This window comes from Lutra lutra, chromosome 1, assembly GCF_902655055.1.
Source record: "Lutra lutra chromosome 1, mLutLut1.2, whole genome shotgun sequence".
Classification (NCBI taxonomy): domain Eukaryota; kingdom Metazoa; phylum Chordata; class Mammalia; order Carnivora; family Mustelidae; genus Lutra; species Lutra lutra.
In genome coordinates, this window is record NC_062278.1 from 152088405 (window position 1) to 152111702 (window position 23298).

General features: G+C 40.0%; 1 protein-coding gene and 1 pseudogene across 2 annotated transcripts in view; one reads left to right on the forward strand and one right to left on the reverse strand.

The window, feature by feature from the left end:
• The window catches only part of ULK4 (unc-51 like kinase 4), a 677717-nt gene that overhangs the window by 270595 nt on the left and 383824 nt on the right, over positions 1 to 23298 (forward strand). The window lies entirely within an intron of this gene.
• On the reverse strand, positions 19787 to 20440 carry LOC125106081 (transmembrane protein 126A-like; annotated as a pseudogene).

Consider the following 23298-nt stretch of genomic DNA (forward strand, 5'->3'; position numbering starts at 1 on the left):
TAGAGGAAAAAAATCCTATATATACAAAGATTTCCACTTAGGCACATGATTTTTAAGATGAGAGAAATAATTTGTAAATTATACTATAACCATAATATACAATACTGTGTAACAGTTTAAATCGACAAGATAAAATTGAATACAAAGATATCTAAATAATTTTGATACCTGAAACTACCTATGACCCTCCAGCACCCATTTAAATGCCACCTTTGCTATATATAAGGTCTCTTTCTGGATTCACTCTTCTGTTTGCTTTTCTTTTTTTAAATTGTATTTGAGAGAGAGCATGTGCAAGGAGAACACAAGTAAGGTGAGGGGCAGAGGGAGAGGGAGAAGCAGGCTCCCTGGTGAGAAGTGAGCCCAGTGTGGGGTTTGATCCCAGGACCCTGAGATCATGACCGGAGCTAAAGGCAGACGCTTAACTGACTGAGACACCAGGCACACAGTTTGTTTGCTTTTTCTTATAAATGAGGCAAACATTTTGACTGAGGCTCCAGAGGTGTGGAACAAAGCATTAAAAGCCTATCGCCATCCACCCACCCTCTCCCAACACCACACTTTGAGAGGGAGGTCCTAGGCCCACAGGCTGTAGCAACCTGTGTGCAACTTGCAAAGTCTACTCACACCTCTTGATGGGAGGGATAGGGGAGGGAAAGTAATATGTAGTTAGACTTTGGAGTTTGTTTTTATTTCCCTACCTGGAGTTTTTTTTTTTTTTTTTTTAAGATTTTATTTTTATTTATTTGCCAGAGAGGCAGGCAGAGAGAGCAGGGGAAGCAGGCTCCCCGATGAGCAGAGAGCCTGATGCAGGGCTTGATCCCAGGACCCTGAGATCATGACCTGAGCCGAAGGCAGAGGCATAACCCACTGAGCCACCCAGGTGCCCCTCCCTAACTGGAGTTTTTAAAAAGTGTAACATTTTGGAATTGGAAATAGATTTCTGTTGGGGGAAATACATCTATCTATCTATCTATATGCACATATACATCACATATATATGTATATATATATACATATATATTATTTATATAGACAGATACAGATAAAGAGATAAAAGATATATATATGTATGCATATATATAGATAGATATGTCTATGAAAAGATAGATACCGAGAAGTCTTTTTCCTTCCTCTATCCATTCTGTTCTTACTTCAGCTTCCCGTTATCACAAATAGCTAACCACTTTTGTTTATGTTGTGTCCTAATGCAAACTAATGTGCATATGTATTTTTTCATTTCTCCCTTTTACACACAAGTAGCATATTATGTATGTTTTTCTGCCACTTGATTTTTTTCACTTAACATTATATCCCTAACATTTGTTCCATAGCGATATATAAAGAGCTTCCCTGTTAGGTTTTGTAGTTACAGAATCTTACATTGTATGGATGATATATCATAGTTCATCTAATTAGTGTCCAGTGGATAGACTTGAGTTGTAATCTTGCGATATTGCAAACAATGAATAATCTCTATCATTTTGTATGCATGCTTTTACATCTTATGGGATACATTCCTCAAGCTGGTATTTAAGTTTCAAAGGATAAATGCATTTGAAAAAACTTTTTTAAGGTATGGCCAAACTGTCTTACGTGGAAATTTTACCATTTTACATCTCCAAGGAACATATTTGAGGATGCCTGTTTCCTTTCAGCTTTGCCATCAGGATGTGTCATTAAACTGGAATTTTTCCAGTGTGATGAGATAGATTATTTCGGAGTAATTTTAATTCACATTTCTCTCATCATGAGTGAGGTTGAATATCTCTATTGTTGGAGCATTTGTATTTTTTTGCTCATGCTCTTTGAAAACCGTTCCTTGGTCTTGGCAATGCCACTCCTCAAACTGAATCACCTCCTGCCTGGCTTTCCATTGCACACATACACCATAGTCTGCTAGTCCATTTTACTTTGAACAACTTTCCTATTTTTCACCATCTTGAATAGTTTGGCCAGTGAGTTTCCTTTTGCATGCTCCTTGGTGAATCCATGCACGTGTCTTTATTGGGTATCCAGGCTGGAGCAGAAGTCCTAGCTCACAGAGCTGGTGCTTGCCCAGATTGAGTAGATACTGCCAAGCGGTTTTCCAGATTCATTGTAGCAATTTGCATTCCTACTGGTGTTGTTGGGTTGTCATACAAGCTTTGAAAAAAATTTTTTTAAATCTGGTTTATTGAGGGACAGTTTATATAGGCTACAATTCACTTGTTTTGGCTATACAGTTTTCTGAGTTTTGAGAAACATGGGCAACTGTGCAACTACTGCCCCTATTAAGACAGAGTATTTCCATCACTCCAAAATATTCTCATGTCCCTTTGAATAGTAGCTTATACAGATTCTGTTTGCTTGGAGAGTGATACAACCAGATTGATTTTATATTTTATTTTAATTTTTAAAATTTATTTTTTAAGGGGTGCCTTGGTGGCTCAGTTGGTTAGGCATCTGACTCTTGGTTCCAGCTCCGGTCATGATTTCAGGGTTGTGAGATGGAGGCCTCCTGATTCTCTCTCTGCTTCTGCTCCTCCCCCCACTTGCACATGTGCACACACATGCTCTCTCTCATATAAATAATTTTTTTAAAGATTTTATTTATTTATTTGACAGAGAGAGACACAGCGAGTGAGAGCACAAGCAGGGGGAGTGGGAGAGGAAGAAGCGGGCTTTCTGCTGAGTGGGGAGCCCGATGCGGAGCTTGATCCCAGGACCCTTGGATCATGACTTGAGCTGAAGGCAGACACTTAATGACTGAGCCACCCAAGTACCCCTAAATAAATAAATCTTTAAAAAAAAGAAAAAGAGATTTTTTTAGGAGTTAATATATAACACCTTACAAATTTCAGTATTTGGAAGAGTATGCAGAGAAAAGCATATTTTTACCCAAGGAGAAAGCCACTCTTATCTGTGTGCGTGTGTGTGTGTGTGTGTGTGTGTGTGTGTGTGTGGTGGTTGGTAGTATGCTGTATGCACCATTCTGCACTTCTTTTTAAAAATACATACAACAGCTTTATTGGGATATAATTCACATACCATCTGTACTTCTTTTTAACAGATGCATAAGCATTGCATTTTATGGATGCTCCATATTTACTTAACAAGTTCCCTTTTGGTGAATATTTAATTTATGTTTTTCTAAACTTTTGGTATCATAAAACAAAGCTATAATTAATGTCATAGGCCATTCATTATGTGTGTGAATATATATGTGTAGGAGAAGTAAGGAAAAGTGGAATTACTTCATCAAAGGGTACATAAACCAGTGATTCCCAAACTTATCTGCACATTAATGTCATCTGGGGAATCTTTTAAAAAGTCTGAAGACTAGCCACAGCCCAGCCCAGCTAAATAAAAATCTCCATGGCTGGATATAGATACCAGTAATTGTTGACTCTCGCTAGGTGATTACAATGTGCAGGCAAGCGTGGAAACAATGGATCTAAGCGTTTGTATTTTGAAAAGTGTTGCCCAGTTGTCCCCCACCAAGGTTGTGCCTGCTTATTCTCAACTAGCAGTGTATGAGAGTGCCTGTGTGTGTGCCAGACCTTTACCCTATCAGTGCGTATATGTGTGTGACCTTTGCCATTGTGACAGGTTGACTATTCCCTCTTCGTTCCTGATTTCTAGTTTTCTTGCTTTGTGATCAGACCATATTTTTTTTTTGCTCATTTTTATTTGATTTCATTTGTGATATAATAGGTCAGTTTTGGTGAATGTTTTATGTTTAGCTGCTGACTATAACTAAAACAAAGTTTTAATGTCACCCATCCCTGACTTTGGCCCATTGTCTTAAAATGGTAACTCATTAACTTAGGAGATTGTCCCCAGTCACTTGGTAGCAGTGACTTTTAGGCAAAATGCTGATTATAAGTGTATATCAAGTGTAGGATGTCTCAATTTTTATGTACAGATAGATTTCTACTAATATAAAATAAATACGAACCATTTATTAGAAATTTAGCTTATTTATTGGCTCCATCTGCATCATGTTCTTTGAAGTATAGCATTTGAGCTTATATATATAATTGACCCTTGAACAAAGTGGGGGTTAAGGCCATGGTAAAAACTCTGCATATCTTCTGACTCCCCCAGAACTTAACTACTAGTAGCCTAGTATTGACTGGAGGCTTTGCTGATAACATAAACAGTCAATCGCCACATATTTTCTATGTTATATGTATTATATACAAACATAAGGTAAGCTAGAGAAAAGAAAATGTTATTAATAAAATCATAAGAAGAGATGACATTTATAGTACTGCACTGTATTTATTAAAAAAAAAAAAAAATCCATGTATAAGCAGACCCATGCAGTTCAAACCAGTGTTGTTCAAGGGTCAACTGCATTAAGAGTTTGGAATACCATATAATAACCACTGGAACAGTAAATCATCCTATGCCAAGTGCAACATTATTTCATCGTGTTTATTCTTATTTTAGAGGATTCTGAATGGGTAAAGAAATCCTCAAAACTTAAAGTAAATTGCAAATTTATTGTTCCTTCAAATGAGAGAAGAGCACTATCTAATCTACATTGTATCTGACTGGGATTTTTTTTTTTTTTTTTTTTTTTTAAGCCCACTGCCTTGGTGAATCTAGTTTCTGACTGGGTTTATAGCAGAAAAGTAAATTGTTTACTGTGTTGGTCCAATGTTACTATCAGAAGGGATGTGTTCACTCCTCTGAGCTCTGCCCTTTTCTCTCTTCTTAATTTTACAGTAGGTTGCTCTGAACCATTGTTCTCAGGGAGAGCCGTACCCCAGGAGCTTGTTTCCATTAAGAGCTAATTAGCTTTCAGCAAATCTTCGTTAGCAAACAAATTGAATTTTAACTTCTTGAGTTCTTTTGAAGCAAATTTTACCTCTTACTGTGAATTGCAAAAGGTTGTTTATGCTCCATATCTAAGGATTATCATTTTAGTTCACTCAAAAAATGTTAGAGCTGTTTGTTTTACAGCAAGATTCACAGAAATGCCTTTGAAGAATAAAATTTTAATGATCTCTTAAATGAAATTCATGGTGAATCCACTGTATAGCCTTCAGTGAAAAATACTTCTGCCTTTACAGTTACTAGACTTCAGCTGACTTCCCTCATTGGTTTTTGGTTCATTTGTTCATTGATTCGTTCGCCCATTCATTCATTCAACTAATTAGCAACCACTGAATGATACAAGGATAAAAGGCAGTTAAAGGTCTTCCCCTCGAGGTGCTAAGGATTTAGTGGAGGAGACATTTATCAATAGGTTCCTGTAAAACAGTGTAATAATTTCAAAGGTACAGTCATGTCTGGAAGGTTATGGGAGCACCTAAAGGAATTTAAACCAAGTAGTTGTATGATTTTGGCCAAGTTTCTTAGCCTCTCTGTACCTAAGTTTCCTCATCGGGAAATATTAGCATCTGGTCCGCAGAAAATGCTGTGTAAGTCTTCCCTTTCTTCCTTCCCCCACAGTTTATCTCCTTACTCCTCCTCTTTTTCATATGATTAGAGGAAGAACTAGCAAAGGAAGTATTCCAGAAGAGGTATCCTCTTTGACAGTAGAAAGAAATGTTTGGTGACACCAACTGAAACCAGAGCTCTAACACCCTACAAGGAATTGGGAGAAAACCCTCAGGTTTTCAATAACAGAAACAAACTGCATGGTGTGGTCTTATTAGTTTGTGCATAACAGAACTGGGGGAGCCATTGAGAACATCCCCCGCACAAGATACCTGCCATACACACTTGCCTTTTAATTTATATTCTTCGTAACATTTGGTTTTGACATATTCTGTTATATTTTATTTAAATTTTGTAGCCTGGTGAAGCTAAAAGCCCAAATTATCAGAAATGTTAGAGATGTTTGAGAGGGGTTCCCTGTCATTAAAATAAGCCAGTTAGGTGTTTTTACCCCTTTAGTTCGCTGAGCTTACCCAGCTAAATATTTCCTCTGATGAAATCTGTGAGCAAAATAACTATGTAATATGGTAACACTTTATTGTTAGAACGAATTGATTTCTCCAGAAATGGTTTGCTGCTTCTCAGGTTGCTTGTGGATATCAAAAAGCCCCATCATGAGGAGCAAGTCAGTCTCTGAGTCTTTGCGGCTCCCATTTCTATTCTAGGGTCACTCTTCTGTGGCTTCCCCATTTATTCTTTAGGAGCACTTGCAGAATAAAACACAAGGTTTTTCCAATAGGTGCCGAGCCTTTGAGCATCTATTTTTTACCTTCTCTTTCCTCTCATGGACATAGCCCATGTTCGAGTGTTCCTAGCCACTTGTTCAAACTGGGTACATATCTACACTTCTTACTAAAGTACAGTCATTTCAGGGGATAAAGCAAGCATAAAAGATTAAAAATATTGAATGATTTTGGAATTGTACCTTTCATCAGTTCCTTGAACCAAAAACTTCATTTATTTACCTATTTTTGTTTTTTTTTTCTCTCTGCCTTGATTTGGGATTATTGTACTGCACCCTTGTTCAACACGTACATCTTTGGTCCTTAAATATTGAGAAGAATTTGGAAATTAAATGAAAATTGCCCAAAAGATCCACTTTGCTGGGGTATTTTGTGTACTTCCATTGAGATTATCCTTTTAAGAGTTAGAAGTGTTGTTTTGCTCTTAGAGAAGTTCAGCATTTTATCTTTTTTCCAGGGAAGTTCTTCAGCTGCTAGTGGTGGTTAACTGTCTTTGAAAACTGAGTAGAATAGTACCTTGCAATCGAAAGCTATTTCTAGGTCAGAGTGGATGGTCTCAGTTGACTTTTTTTGCTGTGACATTTACATTGAAAGAAAGCACTTAGAGTTCATTGTACACTTTGGCAAATAGTGCTTTCCCAGTTGTGTGTCGTAGGGCCATATTTAGTCTGAGTGGGGATTCAGTAAAGCTTTTTGTGTTTCACAAGATGTCCTCAGGTCTGTTGACTTACCCTTGTCATCTAAAGAGACTGGCAAACTGTGGTCCACAGAGCCAGCTGGCTTGCAGCCTGTTTTTGCATGGTCTGTAAGGTAAGAGTGATATTGACATATTTAAAGAGTCGTAAAATTTACAAACACACAGATGCATCTGAGTCAGACCTTGGGTCCAGCAAAGCCTGATATATTTACTTTCTAGCCCTTTTCACACAGTGTTTCCTGAACCCTGATCTAAAGGAACAGAACTCTTTTTTTTTTAATCTTTATTCATGAGAATGTAAAAATATTAGAATTTTTGAGCTGTTAGGGAACTTAAGAGATTATGTTGGTGTTATAAAATGTAGATTTTTTTATATTGATGTGGTGAGGTGTAGTGTGGTGTGTTCAGTAGATCAGGTGAAAACTGTCCTGGAAAAGAAAGCTTGTTATACTCACAGATCCAAAGAGGAGGGGGCATACCATGCCAAAGGTGGCCACATGAAGAAGCAGCAGGGTCAGTCAAGAGGCAGAGGAAGTGAGAGGCAAATGTGGACCAGAGCCCTTATTGTAGTTTACAAAGGAAGGAATGGCTGAGCAGATTTAGGCTTGACTAGTTTGAATAATTTCACGGGGTTGTGGAAGTATAAGGGCTGTCTCTAGTCATCTGGTACCTGCCCCTGGGGTAAGTAGGGGCCAGCTCTGGTCTGGTACCTGGCCCTGGGGTGTGGGCCCCACTTGGGAGTAGAAAGTGCCATAAAGGAGGCTGTTGGGGTTATGGCTCTGGGTTGGTTGGTTTGCACAGGAAAGACAAGCTCAAAGGAGAGTTGTTTGCTATCTCTAAGAATCAGATGGCTCTGGGAGGGGCATTCCCTCCAGAGTTAGCAAGTCCTCAAGATGTTAAAGAGACAAAAATACAGTATAAAAAGACATGATTAGTACACTGGGCTAATGTCTTCATTTTATACACAGGGAAAATGAAGTCCCAGAGGAAAATGGTGTGCCCCAAACATCAAGTCAGTTTGAAGATCAGGCTTTGGATCAGACTACTGGTCTGTTGTTCTTTGTACTACCCAGCAGAGCCACTTTTTTTTTTTTTTTTTTTTTAAGATTTTATTTATTTATTTGACAGAGAGAAATCACAAGTAAGCAGAGAGGCAGGCAGAGAGAGAGGAGGAAGCAGGCTCCCTGCTGAGCAGAAAGCCCGATGTGGGGCTCGAACCCAGGACCTGGGATCATGACCTGAGCCGAAGGCAGTGGCTTAACCCACTGAGCCACCCAGGCGCCCCCCACTTTTTAAAAAACAAACCCAAGAGGATATCACAGTGGACTTCGGAGTCCTCTTGTTTTCAGTTTCATTGCCTCATATTTATTTAGAAGAGTGGTCCAGTTCCTCAACACAGTCAACTTCACTGTCACGTGGATCTGTTAAGAGCAAATGATTCTCCTTTGTGTCCCTCTGCCATCATCACTAGGTTCTGGCACCATTGTTCTTTGATTTCTATCACTGTGGCAGCTCCTGGCACAAATGTGGTTAATAATATCGTGGTTCCTGGTTCCATGGAACCTCTTCCTTACCTCATCTTCCCAGGTTTGGGACCCTCCTGTGCTTATGACTTAGAGCACACCAGTTGGGTTGAAATCCCTCCTTATTACATTAATCATGCTATAATTCATCTCAGTGTTTCCTATAGGGAAAATGTAAGTGTTATGTAAGCACTCATGGAGTATGCATTCAATTAATTCTCTCCTTCCACCCCAGCATTCTGTTTCTGATAGAATTATGGAAGGACACCCACCTAAAACCTTAGGAACTGATCCAGGGCATTCTCTTTTCCTAAATGATGTGTGAGGAAAATAAATGGTAATTGAAATCTGTTTCAACGTAATGTTTTCTGAAAAAACAAACCAAACAAAACAAAAACCAACAACTCTTAACATGGTTTCTGCCTGCTACTAGTGGAAATACACGCTTCTGATTATTTTCTTCCATTATCTTGCTTACTGTCATGGAGTTTTTCTCCAAGTTCATGGTGAGCTGGTAAGCATTTCATTGCCTATCCTTACTGAATAGGGTTCAGTTGGCTCCCTGGAGACAGTTTGGATCTCTTGTCAGAAACAAATTAATCTTTTAATATTCTCATAACAGCCTATATGCTTGGTCATTTCAGTTTTCCTCTTCTGACTCATGTGGGCTCAGTGACAGCTCTCTTTAGGGAGTGGAGTGGCAGGCAGCACCTGGCTGGGAGTCCTCCATGCGGTGACTTGAGCAGCTCACCAAATGTCACGTCAGAAACCAGCATTTAGTGGATGTATTTAGTCAGAGCAGGCCCTGGTATTTTGGGGGCTCCAATCAACAATAATTTACAGGTGCCTCCTCCTGTATTTAACTAGACATTCAGAGATACCATCATCTTTAACAAAATGATACTTACCATTTTCCCCTGAAGTATTTCCTTTCTTGCCCATAGGAAATTTCGTTTGCTTCTTTTCCGTTCTCTACAGAAGCTCTTGAAGTTTTACAGTTTATTTCCATCATAGAATTATGGACCTTCAGAACAGAGTGAGCTTTGATAATTTTCTACCTGCAAGAAAAGTTAATATTATTCATTCATTCCTTGAGTCACCCAGCAAAGAGTTGTGTTCACTGAGATAGAACAGACATGGTCCTGGTTTTCATGAAGCTTATGATTCTGAGGGGATCATAGACAATAAACAGGGAAATTGATTAAAAAAAAAGTCTGAATTTCATTTAGTGGTGTAAAGTACAGAGAGCAGGGTTAGAGAACGGGGACTGATGGATTGGGGCCCAGTTTTTGAGAGGGTGCTCAGAGTTTCCCTGGGAAGGTGGCAGAGTTGACTGGCTGCATGAATGCTAGCTTCATAAGTAAAGTAGCAAGCCTCTGATTTTCAGGGTTTGAAGAGGGAGGGAAGTACTCACAGCATCAGATGCTTTTGAGAGTATGCCTAAGATGAGGATGGAGAAGTAATGGTTATAGTGGCAATAGGAGTAACTTCTTGAAGGGTTATTTTCACAAGCATGTGGGGCAAGAGTCTTGTGGGGTTCATTGCAGAGGGAATGATGAGGTGGAGACAGGGAACCCCAGTAAATCTAGAGAGAGTTTTCCACTAAAGGAGAGCTGAAAAATGGGGAGCTAGAAGGAGATATGGGGTCACAGGCATTTCTTTTTTTTTTTTTTTCAGGATGAGCGATATTTTAGAGACATTTCTATGTTGACGAGAATGATCTAGTACAGAGGTTGATTACCTACAGTTTACAGGGCAAATCCAGCCCACCTGCTTTTGTCAATATAATATTATCAGAGCACAGCCCCATGGATTTGTTTATGGTCTGTGGCTGCTTTTGCATTACAGTGGTACAGCTGAGTCGTTTTGAAAGAGACCATATGGCATGCAAAGCCAAAAGTATTTACTTCTGATCCTTTACTAGAAAAGTTGCCTAACTCTTGATTTTGGAGTGAGGGCAAAACCACTGAAGCAAGAGGGTGAGGGGTGGTTTGCTAGACTGATGTCTTGTCCCCTAGGGGGTGTCCCTTACAGTATTCTTTAAGGGAGAAGGGTTGGAACTCCTGCATGCGTGGAGGGACCATTGAACTGGGAAGTTAGGAAGTGGTATTTTGCTTTTGGGAAGATTTCAAATGAGACTTTTGAAGTGAAAGGTGCCATTAATGGTCCTAAACCTGTAGAAATTGGGTGCATGAGGACAGAGTAAGAAAAGTGTTTGGAAACCACGTGGTCCATGAATTGTCAGGTCAAGGTATTGCATTTCTATTTGGATAATTGGAAACTAGATTACATATTTCCATTTGTAGAATACTTATGAAAACAATACTAGCACTTTACTAAAGACTTGTTTATGTGTGTGTGTGTTTTTAAGATTTTTTTTATTTATTTGACAGAGATCACAAGTAGGCAGAGAGGCAGGCAGAGAGAGAGGGGGAAGCAGGCTCCCCACTGAGCAGAGAGCCTGATGTGGGGCTTGATCCCAGGACCCTGAGATCATGACCTGAGCTAAAGGCAGAGGCTTAACCCACTGAGCCACCCAGGCACCACATGTGTTTCTTTTTGAGGCTATTGTCATTTGTTATTATCCTTTGTTTCCTCCTTTAAGACAGATAGTAAGAGTGGTATTGCAGTCACTGAAAAGTGGTGATCATTATTGTAGTGATTATTATTTTTATGAGTTCCTCTTTTTATATTAGCCTTTAAAAATAATGAAGTAATACTTATTTTGCCTGCGGAAAAAAGCATTACATTTTTCTTAATAAACCATTTAGGCCAGTTCAGAATTACTCTTTATTTTTATTTTTTATTTTTTTTTTTATTAATTTTTTATTTTTTCAGCATAACAGTATTCATTATTTTTGCACCACACCCAGTGCTCCATGCAATCCGTGCCCTCTACAATACCCACCACCTGGTGCCCCCAACCTCCCACCCCCCACCCCTTCAAAATTCTCAGATCATTTTTCAGAGTTCATAGTCTCTCATGGTTCACCTCCCCTTCCAATTTCCCTCAACTCCCTTCTCCTCTCCATCTCCCCTTGTCTCCATGCTATTTGTTATGCTCCACAAATAAGTGAAACCATATGATAATTGACTCTCTCTGCTTGATATTTCACTCAGCATAATCTCTTCCAGTCCCGTCCATGTTGCTACAAAACTTGGGGATTCATCCTTTCTTTTTTTTTTTTTTTACAGCTTTATAAACATATATTTTTATCCCCAGGGTTACAGGTCTGCGAATCGCCAGGTTTACACACTTCACAACACTCACCATAGCACATACCCTCCCCGATATCCATAACCCCACCCCCTCTCCCAACCCCCTCCCCCCATCAACCCTCAGTTTGTTTTGTGAGATTAAGAGTCACTTATGGTTTGTCTCCCTCCCAATCCCATCTTGTTTCATTTACTCTTCTCCTACCCCCTCAACCCCCCATGTTGCATCTCTTCTCCCTCATATCAGGGAGATCATATGATAGTTGTCTTTCTCCGATTGACTTATTTCGCTAAGCATGATACCCTCTAGTTCCATCCACGTCGTCGCAAATGGCAAGATTTCATTTCTTTTGATGGCTGCATAGTATTCCATTGTGTATATATACCACATCTTCTTTATCCATTCGTCTGTAGATGGACATCTAGGTTCTTTCCATAGTTTGGCTATTGTAGACATTGCTGCTATAAACATTCGGGTGCACGTGCCCCTTCGGATCACTATGTTTGTATCTTTAGGGTAAATACCCAGCAGTGCAATTGCAGGGTCATAGGGTAGTTCTATTTTCAACATTTTGAGGAACCTCCATGCTGTTTTCCAGAGTGGTTGCACCAGCTTGCATTCCCACCAACAGTGTAGGAGGGTTCCCCTTTCTCCGCATCCTCGCCAGCATCTGTCATTTCCTGACTTGTTCATTTTAGCCATTCTGACTGGTGTGAGGTGATTACTCTTTATTTTTAGCCCTTTCAGTTGGGATAGAGGGACTCACCTCTCTGGGGGTGGAGCCCTTCTCTGAACCCTTCTTAGGTAATTCTCTGTGGAACCCTTGTAAGGTAGGTTTAAGCCTGGGTGTTGTAGGCTTCAGGGGCAGTGGTTTTTAGGAGTTAAGGGTTGGATAGATTATTGGAGTGTTCCTACACATTCTTACTGGACTCCTGCATAAAGTGAGTATCATCTAGGCTCCTTGCTACATATAAACTCCAAATGTGGGTTAAATGTCAGATGTACCATGCCCTTGGTCGTATTTTATCACCCGCTCATTATTTGCTCAGATTTAGGGCTTTTGGGGCCAGGGCTTGGGGCTGGTGATTCTCCATGTGTTTCCTAGCAAAGCTGGAGCCCTGGACAAGTGAGCAGTGCAAGCAGACCCCACATCCCTAGTCATCTTCTCCTTGGTTCCTCACCGTCAACAGCCCTAGGCTTGCTAGACCTCCGGACAGAGCCAGAGACTCTTCTGCAAACTCTGTGGCCATTGTTGGGGTGCACGGCAGCATCATGACAATCCTGGTGCTCAAATTCCATCATTCCTTGATGGGTAGAGGTCTGGCCAGCACTGTCAGAGTGTGATGTAAATTCCAGGGCTAGATCACGCACCTAAGCCGTTAGGTGTCGGACCTAGTTTGGCAGCTGGCTCTTCCATTGTGTAGGAATTACCGAGAAATGACTTGAGCTGCAGAGAGCAACCTTTCTGTGGGGCTTGTGCAGACAGTGTTGTGTGTGTGAGTGCGCAGTGAGCTTTTCCAGCTAATTCATTGGGGAGGTGAAAGCTCCAAGTGGCCTGTGTGCTAGTGGAAATGCTGTTTCAGGGTGGGAGTGGCAGGGCCCATGAGGAGATGGCTGTTATGATGGTGTTGGGAAAACCCGACCTTCACAAGCTCTCAAGGCCATTAGCCGTTGAAACATGGATTACCCTTCAGTGCGATACTTGGTGTCTCACGAACACATCGGGGGTGGCAACAAAGCAATCGACTTTATTTTCTGTCATTTTAAACAGGTTTCCATTTCTTCAGCCAGCCAGCATAGGCATCATTATCTTAAGGACTTAAAAGGAGAAGTCTTTAAATTTCTTATCTGTTTAACATCAGACTAACATCTTCATCAGTTCATTAAGGAATATGTAGAGATGACAGTTGAGCCAATTGGCTTGGACTAGAATATTAATGTCAGGTATGTTTATTTGGACTGATATATTTATTTTTTGCTTGGTGGGAGTTTCCAACTTTCCTTATTGACCTCTTTGATTTTTGACTCATCAGTTAATGCCTTTTGGTTATTTTGTACTTGTAAAACAAATTTATTTTGCTTCTGGATGGTGTTAAAATGTGTAGCATTGAAGACAGTGGCAAAGGGCGAAGATATCATTGTCTTGCTGTTAAGCATTTCTATGGTGCCCTTATATTTTGTGTTTATATGGTTATTGGGTCTCTTTTTTAATCATACAGTTAATTTATAGGCCTTTTTTGTTTGGTTTTTACAGCCAGATAAACCGTCATGGCATTCTAGTGTAGAAATAATAGCTAAACAAAGTCTCTTGGTGTGATCAGTGTACCTCCTAAAGTCTTAAAGAATAAATCCTTTGCTACTATTTGGCCGATTTTAGCATCAGAGTTCTCTTTTAATGTTTGTACTCTCTTTCGGGGATTTTCTGAGTAGTTTACCATTTCAGAAAGAGTATAGTACATGTGCTACAGACTCATTTTTGTTGTTGTTTATCTGCTCTTGATAAAGCCATGCATTGTCTGTGAATATATTGAGTACACCTGTCACTGTCAACTCCATAGAACAAAGCGAAGCCCAACTGAATGGAATGAAGCATGAGGCATAAAGCACAGACTCTCAACACCAAATCCTCCTCCTTATCAAGTCTTCTGATTTTATGTGATGACAGTTATTGGTCAGAATATATTACAGTGTTTGCTGTACAGACGGGGCCTTTGTGATATAATTAAAGACCGCAAGAGCTGCCAGACTAAACAGTGGTCTGAGTTTCAAATGTTCTGTGACTTTCCTGGCACAGTTTTATTGCCATCTTGAACATGTGTTATCACTTAAGATTCTTTGCCATAGAGTATTACATAGGAAAAAAAACCCCGGCTGTGAAGGAGACTAACCATGGCTCTTCAATGAGGTAAATGCCTCTGAGACACCGCATACCCTCAAAATGTACCATTTTGTGCGTGTGCATTTCTTCTGTCTGCTTGAAGTCATAAATCCAGCTTAACCCAACTGTTACAAACTAAACAAAATGGTCAGCTTTTAGGGACAGACTTCATTAGTTATTTTGAAATTCTAAAGTAAGGTAGCTCAAAGGGAAAATGGACAAAGGGCATGAAGAGGGCATTTCTCACAATAAATATGAAAAAGAGTAACCCTAAATTAGGAATCAAGAAAATTCCATTTAAATAATAAAGAAGTCAAATTGGCAGGTTTTTTTTTTTTTTAACAGCTCTTGTTGAGAGTTTAGTGAAACTTACACTTTCCTACGTTAGTACATCTTTTGTGACTTGCAGACTGTCAGTATGTGTTAAATCTTAAATGTCCCTTGGTTCCACTTCGAGGAAAATAGCTTAAAAATACAGTAAAGGATATGCACAAATATTTGTGTACAAGGATGTCCATTGATACATTATTTAAAACAACAATGAAAGGTGGGGTGCCTAGGTGGCTCAGTCGGTTAAGCATCTGACTCTTGGTTTTAGCCCGGGTCATGATCTCAGGGTCATGGGATTGAGCCTCGTGTTCATCCCCCTGTTGGGCTCTGTGTCAGGCTCTGTGTTGCACTAGGCATGGAGCCTTCTTAAGATTCTCCCTCTCCTTCTCTTTCTGTCCCTCCCCCTCCGCTCACTCTCACGCTCTCTTCCTCTCTCTCTCTCTCTCTCTAATAAACAACAACAACAATGAAAGTAAAGACAGCTAGTAGCTGTCTTCAAAGAGAGCTGCTTATGTTCCGGACAGTGTTGGATAACTCATGTGCACAACCATATTTAATCTTCAGCCTCACAAAATGAAGTAGACAGTGCTATTATTATATACAAAGAAAAAGTAAGCTTGGAGTTGATACACTTACCAGGATCACAGAGTTTAGGACTATGGAGTGAGGATTCGAACTCCTTTGAAGTGATCCCTTAACCACTACATTTGGGTTTTTTTACCCCTACTGAATACTAGAAGAGTGGAAAACAAGGATCCATCCATAGAGGATTAGCTAAATACCTTATAGGTTAGAAAACTCCATAGAGGATTAGCTAAATACCTTGTAGGTTAAAAAACTATGATTTTTTAATAAGCCCCATATATGTGGTATGAGTTGACCATTTTCTCCCATCCCCTATTTGGATGCAATACACCTTAAATTAGGCAGATTCCAGTTCTAATTCCAGATCCATTCCTGGCTTGTGAGTGGCTGTGGGAAAATTGCCCACCAGCCTGGGCTTCAGGGTCTTCTCTGTAAGTGTCATTAGACATTAAATGAGGCGTGGCTGTGCAGGGGTCTGAATACATGCATAAGAAATGGTAGCTGAGATTTTCCAGGTGAGGTGGACCCTATGCCTTGTATGAATAGAGAAAGACAAGTAAATAATACATCAGAATTTATTAATGATTTTCTTACAGCACTGGGATTGCAATATTGTAATGTTTTTCTGTTTTTCCCAAAGGTAACATTCAGTAAAATACTATTATTTTATACTTCTGTATTTCTAGATTTTATATAAATAATTTTATATACATAGGTCTATAAAATTAAGATTTTTTTCTCTCCATCCTAATTTGGTCTGTAGGAGGTTTTAAACTAATACCATACTCCATTATAGTGAAGTTTATAAAAATGTTGGTAACTGATAGAGTATATCTGCCTACCTTGTTCTTTTCTCATTTGTTCGTTTACTTATAGTCAATTTATTTAAAGTGTAAGAAAAATTCAAAACAGTTCACACTTCTCTCCCACACCCACCCAGCCCTCACCTCTGGCAACCACCAGTCTTTCCTCTGTATCCGTGAGCTTGGTTTTGTTTGGTTTGTTGATTTGTTTTGTTTAGATTCTACATTTAAGTGCGATCATATAGTAATTGTCTTTGTCTGCCTTATTTCACTTACTGTAATGCCTTTAAGGTCCATCTGTATTGTTGGAAATGGCAAGATTTTTTTTTTTAAGGTCTTATTTCTGTATTTGACAGACAGAGATCACAAGTAGGCAGAGAGGCAGGCAGAGAGGGAGGAAGGGAAGCAGGCTCCCTACTGAGCAGAGAGCCCAATGCGGGGCTCCATCCCAGGACCCTGAGATCATGACCTGAGCCATGACCTGAGCCGAAGGCAGAGATTTTAACCCACTGATCCACCCAGGTGCCCCAAGATTTTTATTTTTTTTTTTAAATAGCTGCATAATATAGCACTCTGTGTGTGTGTGGGTGGTGTATCAGTGGACCTTGGACTGCTTCTGTAGCTTGGCTTTTTAAAAGAAGGCTGCAGTGAACATGAGGGTGCATATATCTTTTCAAATTAATGCTTTTGTTTTCTTTGGATAAATACCCATAAGTAGAATTGTTAAATCATATGATGTCCTATTTTTAATTTTCAAGAAACTAATATGTTGTTTTCCACAATGGCTGTACCAATTTATATTCCGATCAAAAGGGCACAAGGGTACTCTTTTTTTCTACATCTTCACCAACATTGTTATTTCTGGTCTTTTTGATAAGTCATTTTAACAGGTGTGAGGTGGTATCTCATTGTGGTTTTGATTTGCATTTCCCTGATGATTAATGATGTTGAGCATCTTTTCATGTACCTGTTTGCCATCTGTATGTTTTCTTTGGAAAAATGTCTATTCAGATCTTGCCTATTTTTTTTAAAAAGATTTTATTTATTCATTTGGCAGAGAGAGACCACAAGTAAGCAGAGAGGCAGGCAGAGAGAGAGAGAGGAGGAAGCAGTCTCCCCGCAGAGCAGAGAGCCCGATGCGGGGCTCGATCCCAGGACCCTGAGATCATGACCAGAGGCGAAGGCAGAGGCTTAACCCCCTGAGCCACCCAGGCACCCCAGATCTTGCCTATTTTTGATATGATTTTTAATAATTATTTTGTATAATCAGGAAAAAATTTGTTAACACTCATAGAGGTTGGTAGTTTTTTTTTTTTTTTAGATTTTATTTACTGGAGAAAGAGAGAGAGCAAGCACGAGCAGGGGAAGGCAAAGGGAGGAGGAGAAGCAGACTCTCTACTCAGCAGGGAGCTAGATGCGGGACTCTCTCCTAGGACCCCAGGATCATGACCTGAACTGAAGGCAGCTGCTTACCTGACTGAGCCACTCAGGCGCCTCCAGGCTGGTGGTTCTTATCAAACATTAACATGAATGATAATCCATCACCTATCTTGTGGTTTTGAAGGTCAGCAACGTAGTCTTTGGTTCAGTGGCTTCCAGTTGATCATCACTCTGTTTGTTTGTTTGTACTGTAGTATCATTTATTGATCTTAGAAACGACTTCTGAAGTGAGCTTGGGGAGTTACTCCATATAATACAAGCATAACTTATAGAAACTGGGACTGAACCTAAGATCTGAATATCCAGGAGATTGAGCAGGGTGTTAAGGTGTTCTTTTTGACTCTCTTCCATTCCACCCCACTGACATCCTTGCTTCCTGCATTCTGTGAACCTTGACACCATTGGGTGGTTTTTTTTTTTTTTTCCTGCCAACTCTTTAAATGTTGGTGTGCCTTGAGTTTCTGCTCTCAGTTGTCTTGTCACTCATCTTTCAGAACTTAATTCATTTTCTTAACCAAAGTAAGTTTTCCCTCTATATATCATAGTATCTTAGAGCAGTTAATATCGTGAACTCAGAAACTAGCTATGTTACCTTGTATAAGGTTTAGTGTTTGTTTTCTTCTCTGTAGAACAAGGTGACTCCTTCCTACATCATGGTAAAGGATTGGATGAGAGATAGAGCGCTGATTACACCCAGTGTGTGATGCATAGGAGTTCCTGTGAGGTTGCTTGTTGTGATGGGGATTGTTCTGGTGTTAGTCATGGTGGTAACCCAGGTGGGACAGATCAGGCACCTGGAGTCATTCTCTATTCCTTCCCTCCTCTTCCTCTTCTGCATCCAGTAGATTTTTGAAATCCCATTGATACAACCTTATTGATCGTTCTAATTTTTCTTTTCCCATTTCTGCCTGTGTTGGTGCTTATCATCCCCTCTTATGTTGAGAATAGTCACTGTCAGCTAACTGATCTTTCTGTTCCCCGTCCCTTTTTTTTTTTTTTAAGATTTTATTTATTTATTTGATAGAGATCACAAGTAGGTAGAGAAGCAGGCAGAGAGAGAGGGGGAAACAGGCTCCCCGCTGAGCAGAGAGCCCGATGTGGGGCTCTATCCCAGGACCCTGGGACCATGACCTGAGCCGAAGACAGAGGCTTTAACCCACTGAGCCACCCAGGTGCCCCTGTTCCCAGTCCTTTTTATTTCCGGTCCATCCTCTTCACTCTGGCCTGAATAATCATTGTCCAACTGTAAAGCTGGTAATGATACCATTTTGCCTAATCAGCCCCTTAGCAGCTCCTAGTTACCTAGAGTAGGGCTTGGCAAGCTTTCTCTAAAAGACCAGATAGTAAATATTTCAGGCATTGCTGGCCATATGGGCTCTGTTGCAGCTAACTCAGCCCTGGCATTGCAGTGTAAAAGCAACCAGAGACAGTATGTAAATGAATGAGCATGGCTGTGTTTCAGTTAAACTTTATTTATGAAAACTGAAATTTGAATTTCATGCAATTTCATATGTCATGAAATATTCTTTTGATTTTTTTTCCCAACTATTTAGAAACATAACAACCATTCGTAGCTTGTGGGCCATAGAAATAATAGGTGACCAGTAGGGTTTGGCTTGTAGGCTGGAATTTACCAAACCCCACCCAGAGGATAAAGTTTAAGCTCCTCGGCATAGCTAGTAAGATCTCTTGTGATCTGCCCTGGTTTATTCCTCCAGCTTGATCTTTTATTATTTTCCCTTTACTATTTCTACTACTACAGCAAATGTGCTTGTTCACTTGCTTTTCAATGCCTATAATGAGCCCATTCCAATTTTGCCCTTTGTCATGCTGTTGTTCCCTTTGCCCAGGACATAATTCATCCCTACCTGTCCTCCTCCGCCTCCTCCTCCTACTTCATCCATTCTCTGCCTGTCAATAACCTACTCCTCTTTTAAGATTCAGCTCAGGTAATACTTGTACTGTGGGGTGTAATTTAAGTTGCCCTCCTTGTCACTTGACCAATTTACTTCCTCATGTCTCAGTTTCTCATGTGAAACAAACAAACAAAATTCATCAATATCATCATCTGACCTGACTCCTAGGATTTTTTTTCATACATTATAATTTTATTTTTGTGTACATGTTTGTTTAACAGTCACTGAATTTCTAGGCCAGATTCAGGTAACTGAAGGGCCTTTATAATTAGTTTATATTGTCTAGATCCAAGGTATGCTGCAAACATAGTCTGGAGCAAAATGGGAAATAACATCTTTCTAAAGACAGGCTTAGAAATTCTAGTCCAGTAAGTTAAGATGTTTCCTTTCTCTGGTAGCGGGACTGACTCATACCTGGCTGCTAGGCCACAGTTCACAGATATAGCCAAGATAACAGTGTACAGAACACCCAAAACAAGACCAACCAGTCCACCCTGTGTTATGGTACAGGTTTCACAGTTCAAATCACCTGTATTCAAAGGTAAACTTACAAAACCTTTGTAAGATAAGTCCGCAATCAAAAATGGGATCATTGCCATTGGTAAGCCAGCAGCTATACAAGCCTGTGTCACATTTAAGATGTGTCAAAAAAGACTATTTGCTATTAGACCACAGAGGCTAGCGTTAAGTCCAACATATGTTGATCAATGTTCAAGCAGATTCCTTTCTGCTTCTGGGAGTTGGTTAATTTTTCTAGTTATGATATTGAAGATTAAGTCTTCCTTGACAGTATCATGTGGTTCATGATTTTCCATCTTGAGCCTTAAAATATTTTTCAATGATATATTTTCAATAATATATATCTTATGTTTTCCTCACAGCATTCAGTGCCTCTCCTGGTCCCCCACGCTGGGGCTCACTCCAACTTTTGTTGTCCTACCCTGAGCGCACCCATCATTGGCTGACATGTGGCTCAAGTCAGGCAGGCACGGGGGATTTTCATTTTCTTTGTTAGAATCTGGTGAATTACCACATGTACAGCCTTGGGAACACGTTCCACACAGTAATTGTGCGCTCTGTGTTTACTACTATTGTCACTGTAGGTTTCAATTCAAAGACTTTGTTATGTTCCTCAGATAGAAAAGTCTATAGCTGACCCTTGAACAACTTGGGTTTGAACTGTGTAGGCCCACTCATATGCGGATTTTTTTCCGATAAATACAGTACAGTATTGTAAATGCATTTTCTCTTCCTTATGCTTTCCTTAACATTTTTTTCTCTAGCTTACTTTATTGTAAGAATAGAGTATATAATTATATAACATACAAAGTATGTGGTAATGGGCTGTTTATGTTATCAGTAAGGTTTCAGATCAACAGTAGGCTATTACTAGTTAAGTTTTGGGGGAGTCAGAAGTTACACATGGATTTTTCAACTATGCAGGGTGTCAGTATCCTTACTGTGTTATTCAAGGGTCAACTGTATTTCTAACATCCCTTCTGTACTTTTTTTTTTCTAAGATTTTAAGTAAACTTTATACCCAATGTGGGGCTTGAACTTACAACCCAAGATCAAGAGTCGCTCACTTTACCAACTGAGCTAGACAGGCGCCCCCTTTATAGACATCTGTCTTGGCACTTACGGTACTTGCTGTAGCTTTAACTTAGCTCAATGCATGGCATGTAATGGGTACCTAGTAGATATTAATGAGTGTGTGAAAGAAAAGAGATCTTAGCTTGACTTTAAGTAAATTAAAACAAAATTCTCTTGCATTTCATTAAGTAATAGGACAAGGGACCGTAGACTATAAGCAGGTTCATTAATCTGAAAAGAATTTAAGGATTATCTCTTATACAATCACTCTTCCCTAGTGTTGGGCTTATGTCTGTAGGGGAAAAGGAGATGCTGGCCGCGTGTGAAATCTGGTGGTCCTCCGGGGACTTGTCTCTGCTTTGTGCTCTTGCCAGTCCTTTTATCTTTCTTGTCTTACTTGCAGTGGTTTTGCCCACCTCTTTCGGTTCAGCCCCTCCCAGCTCTGGTGCAAGAAGCAACATGCTTCTCACCTGGAGTGTGAGTGTGGAGCTGTGTGACCAGAAGAGAACCATGTCCTGGGGAGAGTGCCAAGGATTCTAAGAATTATTACAGAAAAGAGACCAGCTACAGAGCCGCAATGTTCAGAAGGACAGAGGGTAAAGGCCCAGGACCTAGGCAGAGCAGAAAGGATGTTCTGAGGGGCCAAAAGCCCTTGGTTGGTGAACAAGAATGTTGTTGCCTGTGCAGGGACAGTGAGTGTAAGGCCCTGGACAAAATGTGACTTTCAGGCACCTTATAGCACTCGGAGTTAGAAGGAGTCAGGAAGATTTTGTACGTGAGGTCCACATACTGTGTGGAGAGCCTCTGGAGTCCGGCTCCTCCATCTCACCAGCTGTACTTCCTGTGATAGAAACAGACTGGGGCCTTGTTCAACAGGTGTGGGTTGTTGCAGGCCTGGACTGGGTATCTGTTGAGGTAATGGGTACAAAAGCATTTTGTACATATGGAACATATGTACATACAGTTTAAAAATTCCTATATAAAATATTCTTTCTCTTAGAAAACACTTGCTTTTTGCTCAGCCATAGTTTCTTACTGAAATTCGTATCTTTTTCATGCTCCTTGGGGGCAATGGGAGATTCTGTACATGGGAGGTGCATTCTGGTATAGCCTTGTATTCTAACTTAATTTTGAGACTTTCTCAGGAAATGAAGCAGTTTGCTTTATAAGTTCAATTAAGTTATCTTTATATTTTATATGTTTTTTGCTCACTGGGGTATAAACTTCTTCAAGGAAGAGGTATACCACTTGCCCATACGAAGGACTCTGTAGATCCTTGTAAAATGGCCCAATCTAAAAATGTTCTGTGCTAGAGCTGTTAAAATTTCAACCCTGCCCTTTTCCTGTGAAAAGTATCTCCTTAGATGTGTACCTCTATTGGTAAGACTTCTGCAATTCTGTACAAGAGGATTAGTAAGCATTGCAGGCAAGGGCAAACATTTCAAGGAGAAACATTACAAAGAGTCTTGCTTTCAGGCTAGACGTAATATCATGCCATAGCTATACATTATGAAACTATTTCTTTTTGAAGCTGATTCACTGGACCAGTAATTTGAAATTCAACTTGATGTTAGAGCTTTTTTTTTTTTTTTTAATTTAAAATGACTGGTATTGGTCAACTAGGCTGGCAAATTATCTAAGTCATAAGAAATGAAAAAGCTGGGGCGCCTGGGTGGCTCAGTGGGTTAAAGCCTCTGCCTTCAGCTCAGGTCATGATCCCAGGGTCCTGGGATCGAGCCCCACATCGGGCTCTCTGCTCCGCAGGGAGCCTGCTTCCTCCTCTCTCTCTCTCTCTGCCTGCCTCTCTGCCTGCTTGTGATCTCTCTCTGTCAAATAAATAAATAAAATCTTAAAAAAAAAAAAAGAAATGAAAAAGCTTTGTTTGTAGTCTAGTGCCCAGTTTCAAACAAATAGTAACTCTAAAACTCCTAACCAGCATTGTTGAAGTTTTAAAAAGTCTAGCATCTATTTAGGGCTTCTACATAAGTTGACCAGAGGCAGCTTATTTGAAGAACTAAGTTTGAATTATTCCTTAAAAAAGGAGACAAGGATGAGGTGACACTGGAGTGGATGGAATTTCCAGGTGAACTTCAAGGTTCCCAGCAGGTGTATACACTCTTTCTCCCAGGTACTCAGTGAA